At 39.7% G+C, this 19,741-nt stretch overlaps 1 long non-coding RNA gene and 1 pseudogene across 1 annotated transcript in view; one reads left to right on the plus strand and one right to left on the minus strand.

Moving 5' to 3' along the window:
• The window catches only part of LOC108178418 (uncharacterized), a 316,045-nt gene that overhangs the window by 13,530 nt on the left and 282,774 nt on the right, over positions 1 to 19,741 (plus strand). The gene's annotated exons all lie outside the window — the stretch shown is intronic.
• LOC100341374 (serine/threonine-protein kinase 4 pseudogene) lies at positions 15,425 to 16,876 on the minus strand (annotated as a pseudogene).

Here is a 19,741-nt window from a genome sequence, read left to right on the forward strand (position 1 = left end):
ATAGAATTTTAGACTCCTGGCTTCATCCTGCCTCAACTCCAGCCTTTGGAGATATTTGAGGAGAGAGCCTGCATATGGGAGTGCACTCTCTAGCTTGCTCGTTCTCTCTCTTTTTCTCTCTGTGGTGTGTTTGTGTGTGTGTTTCTCCCTTCTTCCTCTATTAGTTACCTTTCAAATAAATAAATCTTTTTAAAAAGGAAAATACTTTGGAAGAGAAATGAAAGGGTCAAGAGAAATGAATAAAGCATTCAAAAACCTTAGAAGAGAAAATATCAAAGTTGTTTGGGGTTCATAAGGGTATTGAAAATGTCTAAGGAACTGAAAAGCATAATTCAAAGAGATTATAATGCAAAACTCCCTAAACCCAAATAAACATGTAATATCCAGGAACAGAAAGATCAAAAATCGCCAGATTCAAACCAACAAAGTCTACCCTGATATGGTATTATCAGACTCTCCAACATTAAGAAAAAGAGAAGAATCTCAAACCAGCTAGAGAAAGAAACAATTCACCTAACTGCAGACTTTTCCACAGAAACCTTACAGCTCAGAGGAAGTAGGATGAGACACTCATAGTGCCAAAGGTGAAAGAAATGGGTAGTGAAAAATACTATACCCAGAAACATTATTAACCTATGGGGGAGTGATAAAGACATTCTCAGAAGACAAAAACTTAGAGGATTTAACATCACCACACCTACTCTACAAGAAAGGGGGAAAGAACTTCTTTAAACTCAGAGTTGTTACCTGGAAAGAATAAACTGTTAGAAGGTAGAAAACTCAATTGTAAAAAAATTTCAGAATGATCTCATATTGAAAACATGATGAATAAACATTTCATATATTGAATATGAAGAATAAAATACAAAACAATAATTACATTAAATTGTTAAGAGACAGGTAATATAGACAGGTAAAATGGGTCATCAGAATTTTTTTTAAAGATTTTATTTATTTATTTGAAAGTCAGAGTTACACAGAGAGAAGCATATAGAGGGAGAGGGAGAGGGAAAGGGAGAGGGAGAGGGTGAGGGAGAGGGAGAGGGAGAGGGAGAGGGAGAGGGAGAGGGAGAGGGAGAGGGAGAGGGAGAGGGAGAGGGAGGTCTTCTATCCATTGGTTCGCTCTCCAGTTGACCGTAATGGCTGGAGCTGTGCTAATCTGAAGCCAGGAGCCAAGAGCTTCTTGTAAGTCACCCATGCAGGTGCAGGGGCCCAAGGACTTGGGGTAACTTCTACTGCTTTCTCAGGCCACAGCAGTGAGCTGGATCAGAAGTGGAGCAACCGAGACTCAAACTGGCGTACATATGAGATGTCGGCATCACAGGTGGTGGCTTTACCCGCTATGCCACATGCTGGTCCCGAGTCATCAGAAATTTAAAATATTAAGAGGAATGGCATGCCAGGATAGAGTTTTATTTTAAAAATTTTTTATACTATTGTTTCTTATCACATAATTTTTGTTTTTTCTTCTTCCCCTATCTTATAATCCATGTTAAGGTGGTAAAAGTTCATAATATCTTGTATAAATGATAGGATATTTTTTTTTTTATTTTTGATAGGCAGAGTGGACAGTGAGAGAGAGAGACAGAGAGAGAAAGGTCTTCCTTTGCCGTTGGTTCACCCTCCAATGGCCGCCGCTGCAGCCGGTGCACCGCGCTGATCCGATGGCAGGAGCCAGGAGCCAGGTGCTTTTCCTGGTCTCCCATGGGGTGCAGGGCCCAAGCACCTGGGCCATCCTCCACTGCACTCCCTGGCCATAGCAGAGAGCTGGCCTGGAAGAGGGGCAACCGGGACAGAATCCGGCGCCCCGACCGGGACTAGAACCCGGTGTGCCGGCGCCGCAAGGTGGAGGATTAGCCTATTGAGCCACGGTGCCGGCCCAATGATAGGATATTTTTATAAGTACCATGATTACAAAGGAGCAAACATCTATAGTAGATTTACCAAAAATTATTAGCAAGAAGTCCAGGTGCACTGTCAGAGAAAATCACTTAGCCACAAATGAAGATTGTGAGAAAGGAACTACAATAAAAATACAAATCAAGGATCAAAATGATAGTAGAAAAATATCACCTATCAATAATTACCTTAAGTATAAATGGATAATTTATGCAGTTAAAAGACACAGAGTAGCTAAATGAGGAAAAATAACAAGACCTAACTATATGCTGCTTATAAGAGACTCTGGCTATCATTTTCACATAATGGGTTACATCACAGCCTGCAGTGCCACATCCCATTTTGGAGTACCAGTTCAAGTCCTGGCTTCCCTGCTTCTAATACAGCTCTCTGCCAGTACACCTGGGAATACAGCAAAGCATGGTCCACGTACCTGGACTCCTGCTACCATGTGGGAGACAAGGATGGAGTTCTTGTCTCTTGGTATTTGCCTGGCCCAGACCAGGCTGTTGCAGGCTTTTGGGGACTAAAATAGAGGCAGAAGATCTCTCTGTACTCTCTTTTTTGCTTTGGATTTCAAATTAATAAATCATTTTTTCTTAAAGATACATCACTTCTAAGGACATATATAGACTAAAAGTGAAAAGATGAAATAAGATATCCCATGTAAATGTTCCTCAAAAGAGCAATATTAGGCTTATATGTATCAGATAAAATAAATTTAAAAAATAATCAAAAGATACAAGGAGGCTCATTATATAATAAAAATTTCACTGAGTAAGGAAATAAAAATTGAATATATATATATGCACCAAATATTGGAGCACTCAAATAAAAGCAAATATTAATAGTCCTAAAGGGAGAAATGGACTCTAATATAATAGGGCCTTTAACATTCCATGTTTAAAAATGGCCAGATTATCAACCCTGAAACTCAACAAAAAACAGCAGGGTTAAGTTATCCTGGACTAATTAAAACTAACAGTTGGGCCGGTGCCACGGCTCAATAGGCTAATCCTCCGCCTGTGGCGCTGGCACACCAGGTTCTAGTCCCGGTCAGAGCGCTGGATTCTGTCCCGGTTGCCCTTCTTCCAGTCCAGCTCTCTGCTGTGGCCCGGGAGGGCAGTGGAGGATGGCCCAAGTGCTTGGGCCCTGCACCCCATGGGAGACCAGGAGAAGCACCTGGCTCCTGGCTTTGGATCAGTGCGGTGCATCAGCTGTGGTGGCCATTGAAGGGTGAAACAACGGCAAAGGAAGACCTTTCTGTCTGTCTGTCTCTCTCACTGTCCAAAAAAAAAAAAAAAAAGAAAGAAAAAAAAAACCAGACATCTATACATCTATAGGACATTCCACCCAATAGCTATAGAATACAAATTCTTCCTCCAAACATGTGGACTATTCGCTAAGAAAGGTCTTACAGTATGTTATAAATCAAGGCTCAATAATGTTGAGAAATCTATAGCCACCTATTTTATCTATACATACATATATGAATGATATCAGGTATTTTTTCTGACCACAGTTCAAAAAAAGCTAGAAATAAATAACAGGAAAAAACCTAGGAAACTGCATAAATACATGGAAATTAAACAATTCACTCCTGACCAACTGATGGATCAAGGAGTAAATTAAGAAAGAAATTCACATTTTTTGAATAAAAAAATAAACACAGAACATCAAAACCTATGTGATATAGCTACAGCAGTATGGGAACTCATTACTACAAAATTTTTGTTTTGTACATATAAAATTAATTTTAATGAAGTTTAAATGAGCAAATAAGTAGTACTAAGAAAATTTATAGCAATCAATACCTGCTTCAAAAAATTCAAAAATACCTCATATAAGCAATTCATCACTGCAACTCCAGGAACTAGATAACAAGAAACAAGAACAAAGCAAATCCAAACAGTAGAGAAGCAATGAGATATTATTATTATGATTTCTGAAAATGAAGAGTTTGTTTTTTCTGTGATTATGTGATCTGTACTAGTAACAGATTTGTGACATATAATTGGCACAGCTGGATAAATAAATACAGAGTTTAGGTTTTACTGTAAGGTGCTCAAAGGTGAGGATGTTTGTTTTTCTTCAAAGTGGTTACAGTTCTGGGGCCGGCGCCATGGCACACTAGGTTGATCCTCCACCTGTAGCGCTGGTGTCCCATATGGGCGCGGGTTCTAGTCCCGGTTGCTCCTCTTCCAGTCCAGCTCTCTGCTATGGCCTGGGAAGGCAGTGGAGGATGGCCCCAGTGCTTGGGCACCTGCACCCACATGGGAGACCAGGAAGAGGCACCTGGCTCCTGGCTTCAGATCAGCATAGCTCCAGCCTTTGTGGCCATTTTGGGGGTAAAGCATTGGATGGAAGACCTTTCTCTCTGTCTTTCTCTCTCTCTCTCATTATCTGTAACTCTACCTGTCAAATAATAATAATAAAAAAAAGTGGTTACAGTTCTTTGATGCACTCTGAAAGTATTTCCATGGAATCTCAAATCATTTTTGGAATACTTTGTTGTTTTTTTTTTAATTTTTTAAGGATTTTTTTTAAGTTAGAGTTACAGAGAGTCAGAGACAGAGATCTTGCATCTGCCAGTTGATTCCCCAGATAGCCACAGTGGCCAGGGATAGGCCAGACCAAAAATTGGAAGCCAGGAGCTTCATCCAGGCATCCCAGATAGGAGCAAGGAACCAAGCATTTGAGCCATCTTCTGCTGCTTTTCCTAGGCCATTAGTAGGGAGCTGGAGTCAAAGTGGAGCAGCTGGGACATGAATGGCACACATGTTGGATCCTGGCATTGCAGGCTTTGGCTTTACCTGCTGTGCTACAACATTGGCTTCAATATATGGATTACTTTAAATCCAAACAAGACTATACTTTAACTTGTAGTGATGCCATAATTGAGTGGATAAAAACTGCTCTTTATTCAACTTTAAACTTGAATGTTAAATTTATAGAAAACATTGTCTATGCTGCATAATAAAATATTATTAATATTAATCCTGAAATTATCTTATGATTAATATAATTTCTTTTAATTATTAGTATATGTATAATAGTATGATTTTGAAAATGTGAATATTCAATTTTATAAGCCTGGCTGAATCATTAGTTAACTAATTATATTTACTAGAAGTAGGCCAAGTTTCTTTCAACTACTGACAAGTGTTGGTTCTGCTTCAAGATAACTTGGGAGAACTGAGAGGTTTTTTTTGTTTTTGTTTTTTGTTTTTTTAAATCTGTGACATTTCGTCACACAGATGTCATCTGGGTGCCCTGGAAACAAGGTAGATGTTGGATTGTCCCTGGCTGTGATTTGTCTGTGGGTCCAGGCACTAGTAGTTCATTCTGTGTTTCAGAGCATCAGGGCTCTTAAAGAAATCTAGGGCCACGCAACATTGTGAAGAAAAAATACAGAATCCTACAGGTGAAGTCAAAACAACTGTAATGTATCACAAGGAAATTATTACTTATGTATTCCAACACCCAATCTCCTTTGAAAAATATTCTTCTATGTTCCCTTAAGGTGAACTATTGGTAAAGAAACTTAAGGAAATATTAATTTCTTTAATTTTCTCTACTACCGTTTTCTGGAACTTGATCTCAGTGGATTATCAGAGAACACAGTCAACATCCAAATGTCCAAGTGACCAAATGTATGCTAAGGCCACAACTGATGATCCCACATGAATATGTTACAGTAGTGCAGTGAATTACTCCCTCTCCAAAACTGTGACTAACATATCTGATTAGGCTCCGGGAATAGTAAATTCTTACTATAAACTCAACTTTGATATCCATACCTGACAGCCTTGAGAGAGCCAGTGGAAGAGAACTGGATGATTTTAGGGACAAGGTTGGTCCACTGAAGTAGACCATCTGTGTTTGCTAATTGGTGATTATCAAGTTAGAGTCCCACCTTATTGACTATGTTTTATAAGAATGGCTGCCATGTCCTTGAGGAAGATATTGCTGGGTTATAAGACTGAGAGAGGAACCAGGAGGTCAGTAGTTTATGGCCAGAAGGGAACCTGCCTAACACTGAATCAAGCTGAGGAAAATGTAAAGCTCCCAGCATCATGCTTTTTGTCTTAAATACTAGAAGGGCAAATAGTAACAAAAATTGTATTTTGACTATTTATGTGATACAAGTAGCTTGTTGGTTCCAAATTTGCCATCTTTGGGGAATGAGAATCTGGAATGGAGAGAGGTAGAGGAGGAAAGGGCTGACATGACTAGTATTTTTTAATAAAATAATTTACCATATTAAAATAAGTGCTTGAAACAATTTGAAAAAAAAATAAAGTAGCAATGGAAGCAATGGAAGATAACTTCAGAGCAGTTAAACTTGAAACGGAGCTTTGTCAAAGGAAACAGGCAGGTAGCTGGTGGCTCCTGCCTCCAAAGATGTGAGCCCCTGTGTCCTGACCAAAGTCCTAGTATGTGCTCACCTCTTTGAGAAATGCGCAGGGAAAGGGGTCGCTTCCTGGCACTTAGTGGGCTTTCCAGCATGACTGTTGTGCTTTTCTTGTCCCTCAGTAGACTTAGGGACTCGCTAGAATACTTCTCCCGGCCATGCAACATCTCTTTGGTGGAATTTCAAGCACTTCAGTTAGATGTGAGGATGCCAGAGAATCGGAATTGTTTGTACGTTAGTTAGGGTGCAAGGAAGTGAATCTTCTACACATAAGCTAGTCCAAATAAAAAGGATGTCTCCATTCTTACCAGTTCCCAGCACATGAATGTAGCATTCCGCCATCCTGTTTGTCAGCTTGAGAGACATACGGATGTGGGGAATTCTGTTTGGATTTAGTAAAAGGCACTGGTGCAGGAGAATGCTAGCAGGGATAACTATGTTTTGTACAGAATGACACACCAACGTGGAGCAAGCTACCTGAGTATGTTTCCTGAATGTTTTCTTTTCTTTTTATTTATTTATTTATTTTTTTGACAGGCAGAGTGGACAATGAGAGAGAGAGGCAGAGAAAAAAGTCTTCCCTTTGCCGTTGGTTCACCCTCCTATGGCTGCCACGGCTGGCACGCTGCAGCTGGTGCACCGCGCTGATCCGAAGGCAGGAGCCAGTTACTTATCCTGGTCTCCCATGGGGTGCAAGGACCCAAGCACTTGGGCCATCCTCCACTGCCATCCCGGGCCACAGCAGAGAGCTGGCCTGGAAGAGGGGCAACCGGGACAGAATCCGGCGCCGCAAGGCAGAGGATTAGCCTCTTGAGCCGCGGCGCCAGCCCTGAATGTTTTCTTAATTGGGTTACCCAGAGGTGTGACTACACAGGAGCTTCTGTGCAGAGAACTTATTTGGAAGGTGAAAGAAAAACTGTCAGTGCAATTGAAACATAGGGAATAAAAAGCGTCTAATGAAGTTTTGTTTCAGGGTAGATACAAAGAAGCAGACTTCAAGGTGAGAATTCTGATGCGTTTCCTTGTAAACTATCTCCAGGGAAAGAACAAGCCAAGTTAGGAACCAAAAACTTCTCCTAGAGGGTAAAGTGGGACCAAAAAAATGAACAAAAATGTGACATAGTCACCTGTTTATATCCATGTTCACCCGTGTCCACACATGACCTCACATTCTCATGATGTTTTCATTTTTATTATATCCCCATAAAATAACTCTCACTTATTTGTGTGTCTGCCAATATGCACATTCATGTGGACAAAACACAAAATGATGTTGGGTCACTGAAATGCTTAAGATAATTTTAAGTATCTAAAATAAAATTGCTTGTCATTGAATACTATCTATAATTGCTTTTGCTTAATTCAATGAATGATCATTTTCAAAGCCTGAAATTCTTGCCATCTTCACTTTCATGCATCCCTTATTGTGAAAGACAACTACTACAGAATTTAAAGTTGACCTGTGGATTCTGAGCTATGGTTTGGTTTAAGAGTAAAAGGAAAGATACTGGATGTGGAGAGGGGCTACATCTCACTGAAATATTAATTCTAAAGGCAGTCCATGAGGATTAATTTAAAATTGCCACTGAAAACTGCTCAGAACAGTACTACAAAGGAGATCAAATTGTGGTCTCTATGCAGATGTCCACAGGCTGGTTTCCTGCTTTGCTTTGGAGTAATGGTGGATTCTTGGTTTTAGGGCTGCTGTATTAATAGACTCACGTTTGGGGACATAAGGAATAAATGATATTTTATACACTTAGCTGATACCCAGAGCAGCAACCTGTTTGCACTATTTGGAACTTTTTTAAATGTTATAAGGAAAGGGACAACAGTCATGTCTTATTTCTTTCTAGAATTGGAGAAAGCAGTAGTAAGACACATTGCTTTGTACTGTTTGAATAGAATCAGTCTCCCTCTCCCCTCCCCCTCTCTCTCCCCTACTGTTACTCTCCCCCAACTCCTCCCTTTTCTTTCTCCATGTCCCTGTCTCTTTCTTTCTTTCCCTTTTCTACAAACTCCCTCTGAAATATAGTTTGCTGGAAATGTCTGTAAGCATATGCTCCGTTTATGCATAGCAGTTAAAAGCTATATCCACTGTGTTTGGATACGGCTTCCTTGTTTCTTGTGATGTCACTTTAGGCAAGCTCCTGTGTCTCCAGGTCTGAAATTCCCCTTCCACTGTTGTGGAGAGCTTGAGTACTAGAGCATGGTATATCCATCTTGGTAAGCACTCATTAACAGCCCTGGCTTTCTAATCTATCTTTGGTTGTTAGTTGGTAAAGGCGCCTATACTGATTGTTACCTTGAATCTGAACCTGTGCCACTCTATTAACCCCTTAAACTATGTGTTTAAATGAATTCTTGTATCTGTATCTAAAGGCAATTATCTTAAAGTTTAATGCAAGGAAAGTGTGTTAATATCTACTCAACATTCAGAGTTAGATTCTAAGAAAATCATCTGGGGTCTGGCCTTGGACTTACATTCATGTTGAAGGTGGGTCTCTTCTCTGAACTGACCTGTTGTGGTAAAAATGAAGTAATATCTCGAAAAATAAGATTCTTAAAGAAGTACCTGAGGTATTGCGTTAATGTCAGCTAATATACTGTTTTTCTTCATGTGTACAATTTCTGCACCCCCATGTTTATTTAGCCCTTATTAGCTCTTGGTGAACAAGCAATAAGACCAGAGTGTTCATCTGCAGAAATGGAAGCAAGTGAACTGAGGATGCACGCTGGTGCAGACACCCTGCTGTGCACTAATCTGATAACTCCTCTGCGTAAATGCAGTGACCTTGAAAATATTACATTGGAAAATAGATATTTGAAAAATCAGTACACTATAAGTGTATGAACCATGAAAATGAACTTTAGGATATAAAATATTAGGTGGGGGAAAGCGAACATCTCAGTGACTGGGGAGCCTATATTGGTGTCTGTCAAGAGACAGTGCCATCCTTCTCAGTATATTAACCAGAAGTGTAAATACTGAAACATTCATAAAGGTGAAGGAACACAGGGAAGCTGAATTAAAACCAAGGCTCTAGTTTATATGTGTCTATCTATGCTGATGAGATAAAGGAATAAGCAGAAAAAGATACTCACAAGGGCAGTTTTCCATATTCAGGTTTGTTTTCTGCTCAGTTTTAATAAAATTTTGTTTATAACATGGCGATATTAGAAAATAGCAATATTTAGACTTTTGTATAGTCCAGTAGGAAACTTTTGAGAACAGAAATATTTTTTTTTCCAGACACTCCTGGGAGTTCTATTACCTGGGAGTGTTCCACCTGTTATTTATCAGAACATCAGGGAGGGTTCTGACATAGCTCATGAGAAAAGCAGAGTGCCCTGGAGCTGAGGGGTGAGGTCTCAGCAGTGCCCATAGCCTGATGATTTTCAACTTTGCTCTTGATTGCTTGAAAGCTGAACTTGGTTAGAAGTGCACTTAGGTAACACCGACCCGATTAGAATGAAAGCCAAAGAGACTTTTCACTTCAAAAGTGTCATGAAGAAGAACAAGTCAATCTTGAGAAACAGTGCTCAGATATGGAATGAGAACATTGCAGGCAGGGGCTTAACCTGCTGCACCACAAGGCTGGCCCCAGAACATTCTTCTGTTTTATGAATGTCTTTTTGAATGCTTTTATGTCTTTCAGTAAGTAAGGGAAACACAGAAAAAGAGAGATCTTCAATCCTCTGGTTCTGTCCCAAATGCCTGCTACAGCCTAGGCTGGCTAAAGCCAGGAACCCAGGCTTAATCCAGGTTTCCAGCGTGGGTGATAAGGACTTAATTACTTGAATTATCAGCTTCCTCCCACTAGAATGATTGATAGCAGGAAGCTAGAATAGGAAACAGAGCTGGAGTCTGAATGTAGGTACTTTGATATGAATATGTGACCCCAAGGTATCTTTGCCTACCCTATCTTTTTTATTATGTATTTTTTGTGGTGATTCCAGAATTCATTATCAAACATCTTTTATTCACTCTCAGTTTACCAGCCAACTAACAAAATCAATGTGGGATAGTCTAGCTACTGTGAATTTTCTAGTTGGTGGCTATTACCTGGTAGCCTCTGCCTCTCCGTTTGGCTGTTTGAAATATCCACAAGATGACTGAAGTCTGGCGACTGTGGCTGGGTGTCAAGGACTAGGGATCATTTTGTTTCCATCCTCTTAATTTATTGTAACTTGTTTCTGACTTTTGCTTTAATGTAGGAACATCAGTCTCCTATAAAGGATGATTTGTTTCTCTGCGGTGTCTTTTTGTTTTGGTGGTTCTCCCTGGTTTCTCTTCAAATAACTTAGACCAGAAAAGATCAAAGGTTATCAGGAAGGCTTTTACTGCTGGTATCTGTTAAGGGAGCTGGGTTTCCATCTTGGGTTTCAATACTGACTCAGGAAATGCATTTCAGCACAAATACTGTCCAGAGTTAGTGGTGCCTATTGGCTCTCTTCCATGGCTTTAGAAGAGGCTCCGAACTCATATTGGAAGTTTCTGCATAGTAGTTGTGTCCTGGAACAGTGTAGTCAAATTGAAATGAGATGGAGGACTGAATGTAGTGGGGTCTCAGCTTGTCAAAACCTGATTCAAATGTCATTAACAAGTTAATATAGTTTCCTTTTATTCCATTGAAAATTCTGATGATCTAAAATGCAGAATCTTGGAAAAATCAGCTTCCAGTTATAACAGATCATAACTCATTCAGCCACTAGAGTATAGAGCATATTTGAAAAACTAGGAGAACAGCTTTCCTAGTCAGATCATTCTTAGAATGGTGTTGTGTTGGTTGTAACTCCCTCTTCTCCTTTCCTTACATTTTAATCCTTGCCCTCTTTTTTCTGCTATGACATTCCTTAATCTGATTTAATAAGACATGGTCTCCTCTCTTTACCTCACATTTAATCATATGTTGCTACTACTTTAAAAGAAAAAGAAAAAAAAAAAGATGATTCCAAAAAGGCATCTCCATTTGGTGTTTCTAACGCACATAAAGTTGAGGTTGAAATTCCCACTGGCTGTTTGGCTCATTTTTTTCCAAACTGAACTGCCCCCTATTCCTTCATTTGGTTAAATCCCCAATGCTGTGGTCATTTAAGCAAGACTTTCATGCCAGTCCATGATTTCCTATGATCCCACATCTAACTCATGTAGTGCATATTGTCGCTCCCCTTCTTTGCGGAGGAACGACACTAGACCCTGCGCTGTTCTTTCCATTATCCCTCCTAGGTTTCATATCCGAGTCACGGCACCATTATTCCTCCTAGGTTTCATATCTGAGTTACGGCCATTATCCCTCCTAGGCTTCATATCCGAGTCACGGCACCATTATGTCACTCCCCCATTCGCGGAGGAACGACACAGGACCCTGCGCTGTTCTTTTGTCTGCTTGGCCCTTCCTGGGTTTGCTGCTGGTCCTTCCCGGGTTGGCTGCCGGCCCCTCCACCTCCGTGGAAGGGCGGCACCCCCCGCCACTATCCGCCCTTCCACAGAGGAGTGGCACACCACTGGCCGGCTCTCTCGGGAGCTGCTCAGATGTTATCCGGATGTTCCTGGTGCATGTTGTCTCTCTCCTCCTTTATAGTCCTCTTCCACCAATCCCAACTCTGCTGCCCACACGCCGAGCACGCTGCTCTCCTCCAATCAGGAGCAGGATCAGCTCCTGCAGCTTATCAGTCAAATTGGTGAGAGGCAGCTGCGTGGAAGTTGTTTGGTCTCTCTCTCAGCGCCATATTGTGGGAGAGCAGATGCATAGAATAAGTCTTTTTTTTTTTTTTTTTAGAATAAGTCTTAATTCCAGTAACAGTCTAGTCTCAGTTGCTCCCCACAGCATATCATATGCATACTTAGATTTGAAATACATGTTGTACAATTTGCCTGCTCATCTGTACTGTAGGAATTCCTAATTTCTTTTTTCTTTCCCTGAATTCCTACAAAAGCTTCCCAGCTAGTCTCCCTGCTCCCAGCCTTATCCAATCCATCTTCTACAATGACTTCACTATGATTTTGCTAAAATGCAAAGGTGACCAATGATGTGTATGCTTTGTTTGAAAATATTTTATTGGTATCTTGACTTCTGCAGGGTGAAGATGGAATTTTTAGCATGACTAATGTGACTTCTTTTAATATGACCCTTGTGTGCTTTTCTGGCCCCTTTTTAGACTATTTACCACGTATATCCTTAGTGATAGTTAGGCTGAGTCACTTATAGATCTCCCAAAGTAGAGCAGCCTCGCACAAATTGGTGCTCTTTCACCTGAGTTGCCTCTTTATTCTATTGAAATAGTGTTAAGTGTATGACCTCAAAATGAAATTCAATCATGATATATCCTTGGGGATGCTTCTGCTTTCTTCCTTACCTATGACCTCTACCCATTGTTATGTTAACTTTTCAGCCTTTATACTTTAACTTTGTACTATATGCCACACTGTTTCATAACTATATTTGCACAATATCTTCACATTAAGTGAACTTAGTGAAAATGGAATTATGATCTAGCTTCTGTCATCTTAGGGATGGCCTTAGTACTTGTAATTCTCTATATATATGATTGGTGAGTGAATGAATACAAAATGAATTTAAAATTGTATTTTATGTAAATATTCTTAATTTAACAAGATTTCCTTTTTTTCCCTTTAACTATGTAGAGCAACTTTCTGACTCTATCTTGTAAATATTTGGAGGAGATAGGATATATTTTTTTTTCCTCAATCAAAGCACATCAGTCTGAGAACCAAGTTTTCTCTTGAAGAGAAAGGAGTAGAATCAGGATTTTGTGGTTGTGGTGATTTATCGCTGTTTATTATACTCATATTTTCTTTGCACTCATATTCCTTTGTCACTGACTATTAACAAAAGTCAGGCTTCATATACAGATACATCTATGTAGGTGCAACATCTATAAATGTATCATCATTTTCTACCTGCAAGCTTTTGAAATTTGGTCAGGGTCATTTTTCCAAATATAGGAAGATGCTGTTGGTTTTCCCAAGCACCTGGAGGTGGAAGCAGCTGGCCAAATTCACAAAGAATGTTGACCACTCAGTGAATGATGGCTCCGATCTCTTTTATCTCAATGCTTTCTGGTTGTCACCTATACAATGGAACATTCCTTACTATATGACCTTGGGTGTGGTCTGTTCCTTTTCCCTAAACCTGATTTTGTCGAAGAGAAGACACGTGGTTCTGGCCTGTGGCATCCTAGGCACTGATGGATAAAAATGATATTCAGAGGCAATAAATAATTTGTCCCAAATAATGTAAATAATAATTGGTCATCAAACATGTTGGTATAATTTTGAATTTTATATTTTTCAAGGTAATACTTTTCAAATATGTTGACTATCTTTTTCTAATCTTTTCTAATTATCATTAAAAAAGTTAATTATCAGAAATTTGAGAATGAAAAAAAAGACCAGGATACATTTATTGATTCAGATAAATATTTTTCTAAATTTGTTATAAAGTTTTACAGCTAACATAAAACCATTGTGGAAAATAGAATACTGTTAAGTACAGAATATGCAAAAAGAAGGAAAGAAACAAGAGGAATAGAGAGAAAAGCAATCTGAAAACCAAGTACTCAAAGTAGCCTACTCTCAATATATTATTCTATGCTTCCAGCCTTTTGTTGATTCACCACAGATAATTGTTATATAACACATATGTATCAGACTCTGTTCTAGTTGATAGGGATGCAAGACTGAAAGAAAACACAGTATCTGCCCCCCTGTGCCTTACCTCTTACCACACTTTGATGATAGGAAACTACTCTGCTATGTGTACAAAATTTCTGTGTTGGAAATAAGGAACTAGAAAAGATGCATGGGGAAAGAAACAGTCTCTCTCTCTCTCTCTCTCTCTCTCTATATATATATATGTATATAATGTATATTCACTATAGGTATTCATGGTGACAGTTTTTTTAAATTTCCATGTATATATATATTTTTTTAACAGTTTATTATTTTATTTTTTTACTATTTTCTTTTTCTCTTAATACCATTTGTTGAACTCTTCACTCAACACAGAATTATTCAAAGGTATTCAAATGCAACTGAAAATTGATCTCAGCAAAAATAAGTGTGAGAATAAGAGAGGGAGGAGCCACACAGTTCAGCATATGCGCTCATGGACTTACTCCCAAGGGTAAAGCCAAAAACCTGCCATGGGACTCCAAATCCCATTAAGCTACGTGGTACCAATGACATTTTACTAGTTAAAGCAATCATTCTAAGTGTATAACTTATCATATAGATAGAAATAAGTGTCAAAGGATCACATATACAAGACCAAGTGTCTGCTAATAACAATAGATAGAATTAAAAAGGCGAGAATGACCCAACATGGGAAGCAGGACACACAGCAGACTCATAGAATGACAAACGCCCTAAACAGCACTCTGACCTCAAAATCAGCCCTTAAGGCATTCAGATCTGGCTAAAAAGCCCATGACAGCATTTCAGGCATGGAAAGCCAAGACACTCTGGCAAAAAAAAAAAAAAAAAAAAAAATGACCTACATGAAAGATCTCTGTGCATGAGATCCCAGTGGAAAGAAGGGGCCATCAAAGAAAGAGGTATTTTTCTCTGAAGGGAGGAGAGAACTTCCATTTTGCTTATTGCCCTGTCTAAATACTGACAGAATTTGTGAACTCAAAAGGCTTCCATAGCCTTGGCAGCTCATGGCAAGAGTCTCAGGTGATCACTGATGTCATAAATCATAAATAAGAGTGTCAATTGTTAAATCAACAGCAGGAGTCACCGTGCACCCACTCCCCATGTAAGATCTCTGTGGCCAATGAGTCGTACTATGACAATCAATGGTAAAACTAGTCTTCAAACAGTAATTTATACTTTATACTTTATATTTTGGGTGCAAACTCTTAAAATCATTATCTAGTATAGAACTGGTTTTCTGTATATAAAGATAATTAAAAATGAATCATAATGAAGAATGGGATGAGAGGGAGTAGGAGGTGGGACGGGAGTAAGGTTGGGAGGGTGGGTATGGGGGGAAGAACTGTATTCCTAAAGCTATACCTATGAAATTTGTATTTATTAAATAAAAGCTTTCTTAAAAAATCAATCAATATGCTGTCATCTCAAACTCATGAGATCCTTAGCCTGGGAGCTGCCACCAGGGCACTTATGAGACTCAAATACACAAGAAAACCACAGGCACTTTCCATGAACTGGATGTGTGGCATTTCAAGTAACTTCCCCTCAGGAAGACAGAACCATGAACTCCCAACACTACTTACAAACTCATAGTCTCCATCCAGTGGTACTTCCCAATCGGAAGAATTTTTCAGTGGAGCGGGTACACTCTTGCCAAAGCTGTTGACCCGGTTTTCCTTTTCTTTTTGTTCAAAGTATTCAAGGAAAGATGGTGTTACAGGCTGCATAGTCTCATCCCTTCTTTTCATCGCCCCTTCCTCTTCCTCATCCTCTGCATTGATCACCATGGTGCCCAGCTGTGAGGGCAAGGTGTCTTCATGCTCAATCATGGTATTGGCTTCATCACTCATGGTGCTGGCCACACGCACAGTGCCCATCTCATCGTCTGCTGCACGAACCATCATGCCAGAATCCATTTCATCCTCCTCTGAGTTATCTTCATCGTCTTGGTCCACTTCCCGCTGCTGGGATTCCTGGCGTTTCAGTTTCACATCCATGGCTTCGTTAATTAAGTCCCGCAACATTGACACTCCTTTAACATTCCTGACAAGCGGGTGCTGTAGGAGCTGAGTGGCTGTGGCCCTCTGCTCAGGGCTCTTTACAAGACACTGCTTCACAAAGTCTGTAAAGTTATCTGACCACAGCTCTGGTTTTCGGAACGTGGGCGGAGGGTTTGTAGGAATCATGAAGATTGCCCTCATGGGATGGATATCAGCATATGGTGGCTTTCCTTCAGCCATTTCTATGGCAGTTATTCCCAGAGACCAGCTGTCTGCCACACAGTTGTACCCAATTTCCTGAATCACCTCTGGAGCCATCCAAAATGGTGTTCCTATTACTGTATTGCGCTGGCCATGGTATCTGTAAGCTGACCTGTTACACCAAAATCTGAGAGTTTTGCATGTCCCTCTGTATTTAACAAAATATTTCCTGCCTTGATATCTCAGTGTATTTTTCTCATAAAATAAAGGTATTCCAATCCTTTAAGAGTTGATTGTAATACTGTAGCTATTTCATCTTCTGTTAACATTTTATTTCGTAATCGAATGATATCAGATACAGAGCCAGCTCCACAGTACTCCATAATGATCCATAAGTCTGTGTTCTTAAAATAATTTCCATAGTATTTGACTACATGAGGGCTGTCACATTGCTGCATTATGGAGATTTCTTTGATTACCTCCTGAAGATCTGATTCGACAGGAACTTGTTTAATAGCCACAATCTGTCTGGTCTCTTTATGAAAAGCTTTATACTTGCTGCCATAGGACCCTTCTCCGAATTTCTCCAAGACATCAAATACTTCTGGTTGTTTGGTTAAACTGTCTTCATCCAACTTTTTCAGCTGCCGGCGGGCGGTTCCTCAGCTGTACCGTCTCCATGGCGCTGCCGGCAGCCACCCAGCCTCGAGCACCACTCCATCCTCCCCGGGGACCTCTCCAGCCCCCCCCCCCCCCCCCCGTGTATATATTAAACACACACACACACACGTTTAAAAAAACTTTCCTCAGCTGGTGATAAGTGCTGTAAGGAAAATAAAGGTTTACTGGGTTAGAAAGTGATGGCAAGTAAAGAGGTATGGTATGTTTCATACAGGAGTAGGGAGGACCCCACTATCTGAATCATACGTAACCTGGAATCTAAATATTTTGAGAGAATGCCCCATGGGTATATGGCGGAAGAGTAAAAGGGGATGAATATACCTTTTTTTTTTTTTTTTTTGACAGGCAGAGTGGACAGTGAGAGAGAGAGAGAGAAAGGTTTTCCTTTTGCCGTTGGTTCACCCTCCAGTGGCCTCCATCGCTGGCGCGCTGCGGCTGGCGCACCGCGCTGATCCCTGATCCAAAGGCAGGAGCCAGGTACTTATCCTGGTCTCCCATGGAGTGCGGGGCCCAAGCACTTGGGCCATCCTCCACTGCCTTCCCGGGCCACAGCAGAGAGCTGGCCTGGAAGAGGGGCAACGGGGAAAGAATCCAGCGCCCCGACCGGGACTAGAACCCAGTGTGCCAGCGTCGCTAGGTGGAGGATTAGCCTATTGAGCCACGGTGCCGGCCAAAAGGGTATGAATATACCCTTGAATTAAAATAATCAAAAAATATAAACAAACTCACTCAAAACATGTAAAATTTCACTGTATTGAGAACCACTTACATGCTAAAATATCCAGAGAAGTGTTTGTGAACTTTACACCAAAAAAGGAATTCTCTTAACATCATTGAAATTCAGAATAAAATAAATTTTGAGCCAAAGCAAAATAAAAGATGAAACAAAATGTGACTGTTTTCGAGTAAGACCTTAGTCATCCTTCCTGTTTTCTTTTATGCGCTCCTAAGAAGATAAATTACCCCTCAGATTAAAAGGTCTTTTCTAAGTTCTAGAATTAATTACTTTTATAAAATTATACTTCTATTAAAATAGCCTTTTAGAGGAAATTGGCAATATGTAGTTCAAATTCTGCATTTTCTGGTGAGTAAATTTGAGTCTCAAAAAGCACTTATGGGCCAGCCCTGTGACACAAGGGGTTAAGATGCAGCTTATATTGCTGCATTCCGTGGAGTGTACATTCAAATCTCCACTTTGCTGCTTCTAATCCAGTTCCCTACTAATTTGTCTGGATAAACAATGGATGACAGTCCAAATATTTGAGAAACTGCTACCCACATGGGAGATCTCGTTAGAGTTCCGGTCTCCTGACTTCGCCTTGTCTCAGCTTTGGCCATTGTGATCGGTTTTTGGAATGAATGAGCTGATGGAAGATCTCTCTTCACCCATTCCCTCTCTCTGTTATTCTACCTTACAAATAAATAAATGCATCTTTCTTAGAGAGAGAGAGATAGAGGAAGAGGGAGAGGGAGAGAGAGAGAGAGAGAGAGAGAGAGGGAGAGAGAGAAAAGAAGTGGCACTTAGATTCTCAAGGCAGCATGTCTGCGTATCTGAATAGCAGCAACAGGCCTGAATCTTTAATTCATGCCTGCTTCCTAAATTTCCTTAATGGGATATGGTCACTTAAATATTTTTTCTACTTTGAAAATCAGAAAAAATACTGAAAGTGTTCCCAGTGGCCCAAGCCAGGTTAATTTGAAGAAAATAATGATGGAATTGAATTAAAGCCAAAGAACAAAGTAAATATCAATGAATTCATGAATAGGAATGAATAAAACTTGCTCCTCCAGAAACATTCAGTTTATACAAGTACAGCAAATAGAAAGAAATGGATAAATCTCCAATTGGAGATTGTAGTAATCTCCAATTGCTATTAGAAAAATAGAAACTGCTATAGGCTAGATCCACCAACAAATGCAAATTCTGATGAAAGTTTAAGGAGAAACAGCATATTGGCATAATGTCAAAGTTTTATTTCCTGAAAATTTACTAAAAACAAAGGGGAAGACATTAAATTTATAGCAAAACTACCAAAACTAGTAGTCAAGGGTGACATCTGTAGTAATAAGATATACTGATGTCTTATAATCCCTGATTTAAGGCACTAAGAAGAGCACATGATGACATCAACCTTATCCTGATAGAACACCAGACCAACCCAATATGAGGGCCCTTCTGCAAAATATCAGACTTGAATTATCCCAAAGTCATGCAAAACACAAGATTAAGAAATTGTCACAGGTTAGAGGAGATGAAGGACAAGTCAACTACTAAACGCAAGGTGGGATCTCAGATTAGATTGACTACATTGTGGACTAGAGCAAAGCACGTTGTTGGAAAGCTTATGATTTCTAAAGTCTAAAATCTAGTTACTAGTACTACACTAATGCCAATTTCTGAGTTTTGATAACTGTATCATGACTTTATAAGATGTAGCATTACCTGGTATATAGAAAATGAATTAATTATTTTTACATATATTTTGTAACTCCAAAGTTTTCTCAACAACAAATGAATGATTGGTTTATTAAATATGTGTCTATCTAACAAAACTGTTATTGGAAATGGTCTATTCTCTATTAAAGTTAAGGTGAAAACTGAAGTGCAATAAAGAATATAATAAGAAAATCAAAAGAAAAAATAAAAACAAAGAAGACCAAATAGATTCCAAGTTGAAAGCAAAGCTACCACTTGTTGTCAATGAAATGCTATGGAATCTCTAATCGGCACCGTTTTACTCTGGTTCATCAATATATGCAAGAAAGTAGTAGTTAACATCATAGGCTATGCCACTTATTTATTCCATTGTGGGTTTAATCTTAGCGACATGGATTACTAACTGGGCCAATTTAGGCAAGTGACGG

Source organism: Oryctolagus cuniculus, chromosome 15, assembly GCF_964237555.1.
Source record: "Oryctolagus cuniculus chromosome 15, mOryCun1.1, whole genome shotgun sequence".
Lineage (NCBI taxonomy): Eukaryota > Metazoa > Chordata > Mammalia > Lagomorpha > Leporidae > Oryctolagus > Oryctolagus cuniculus.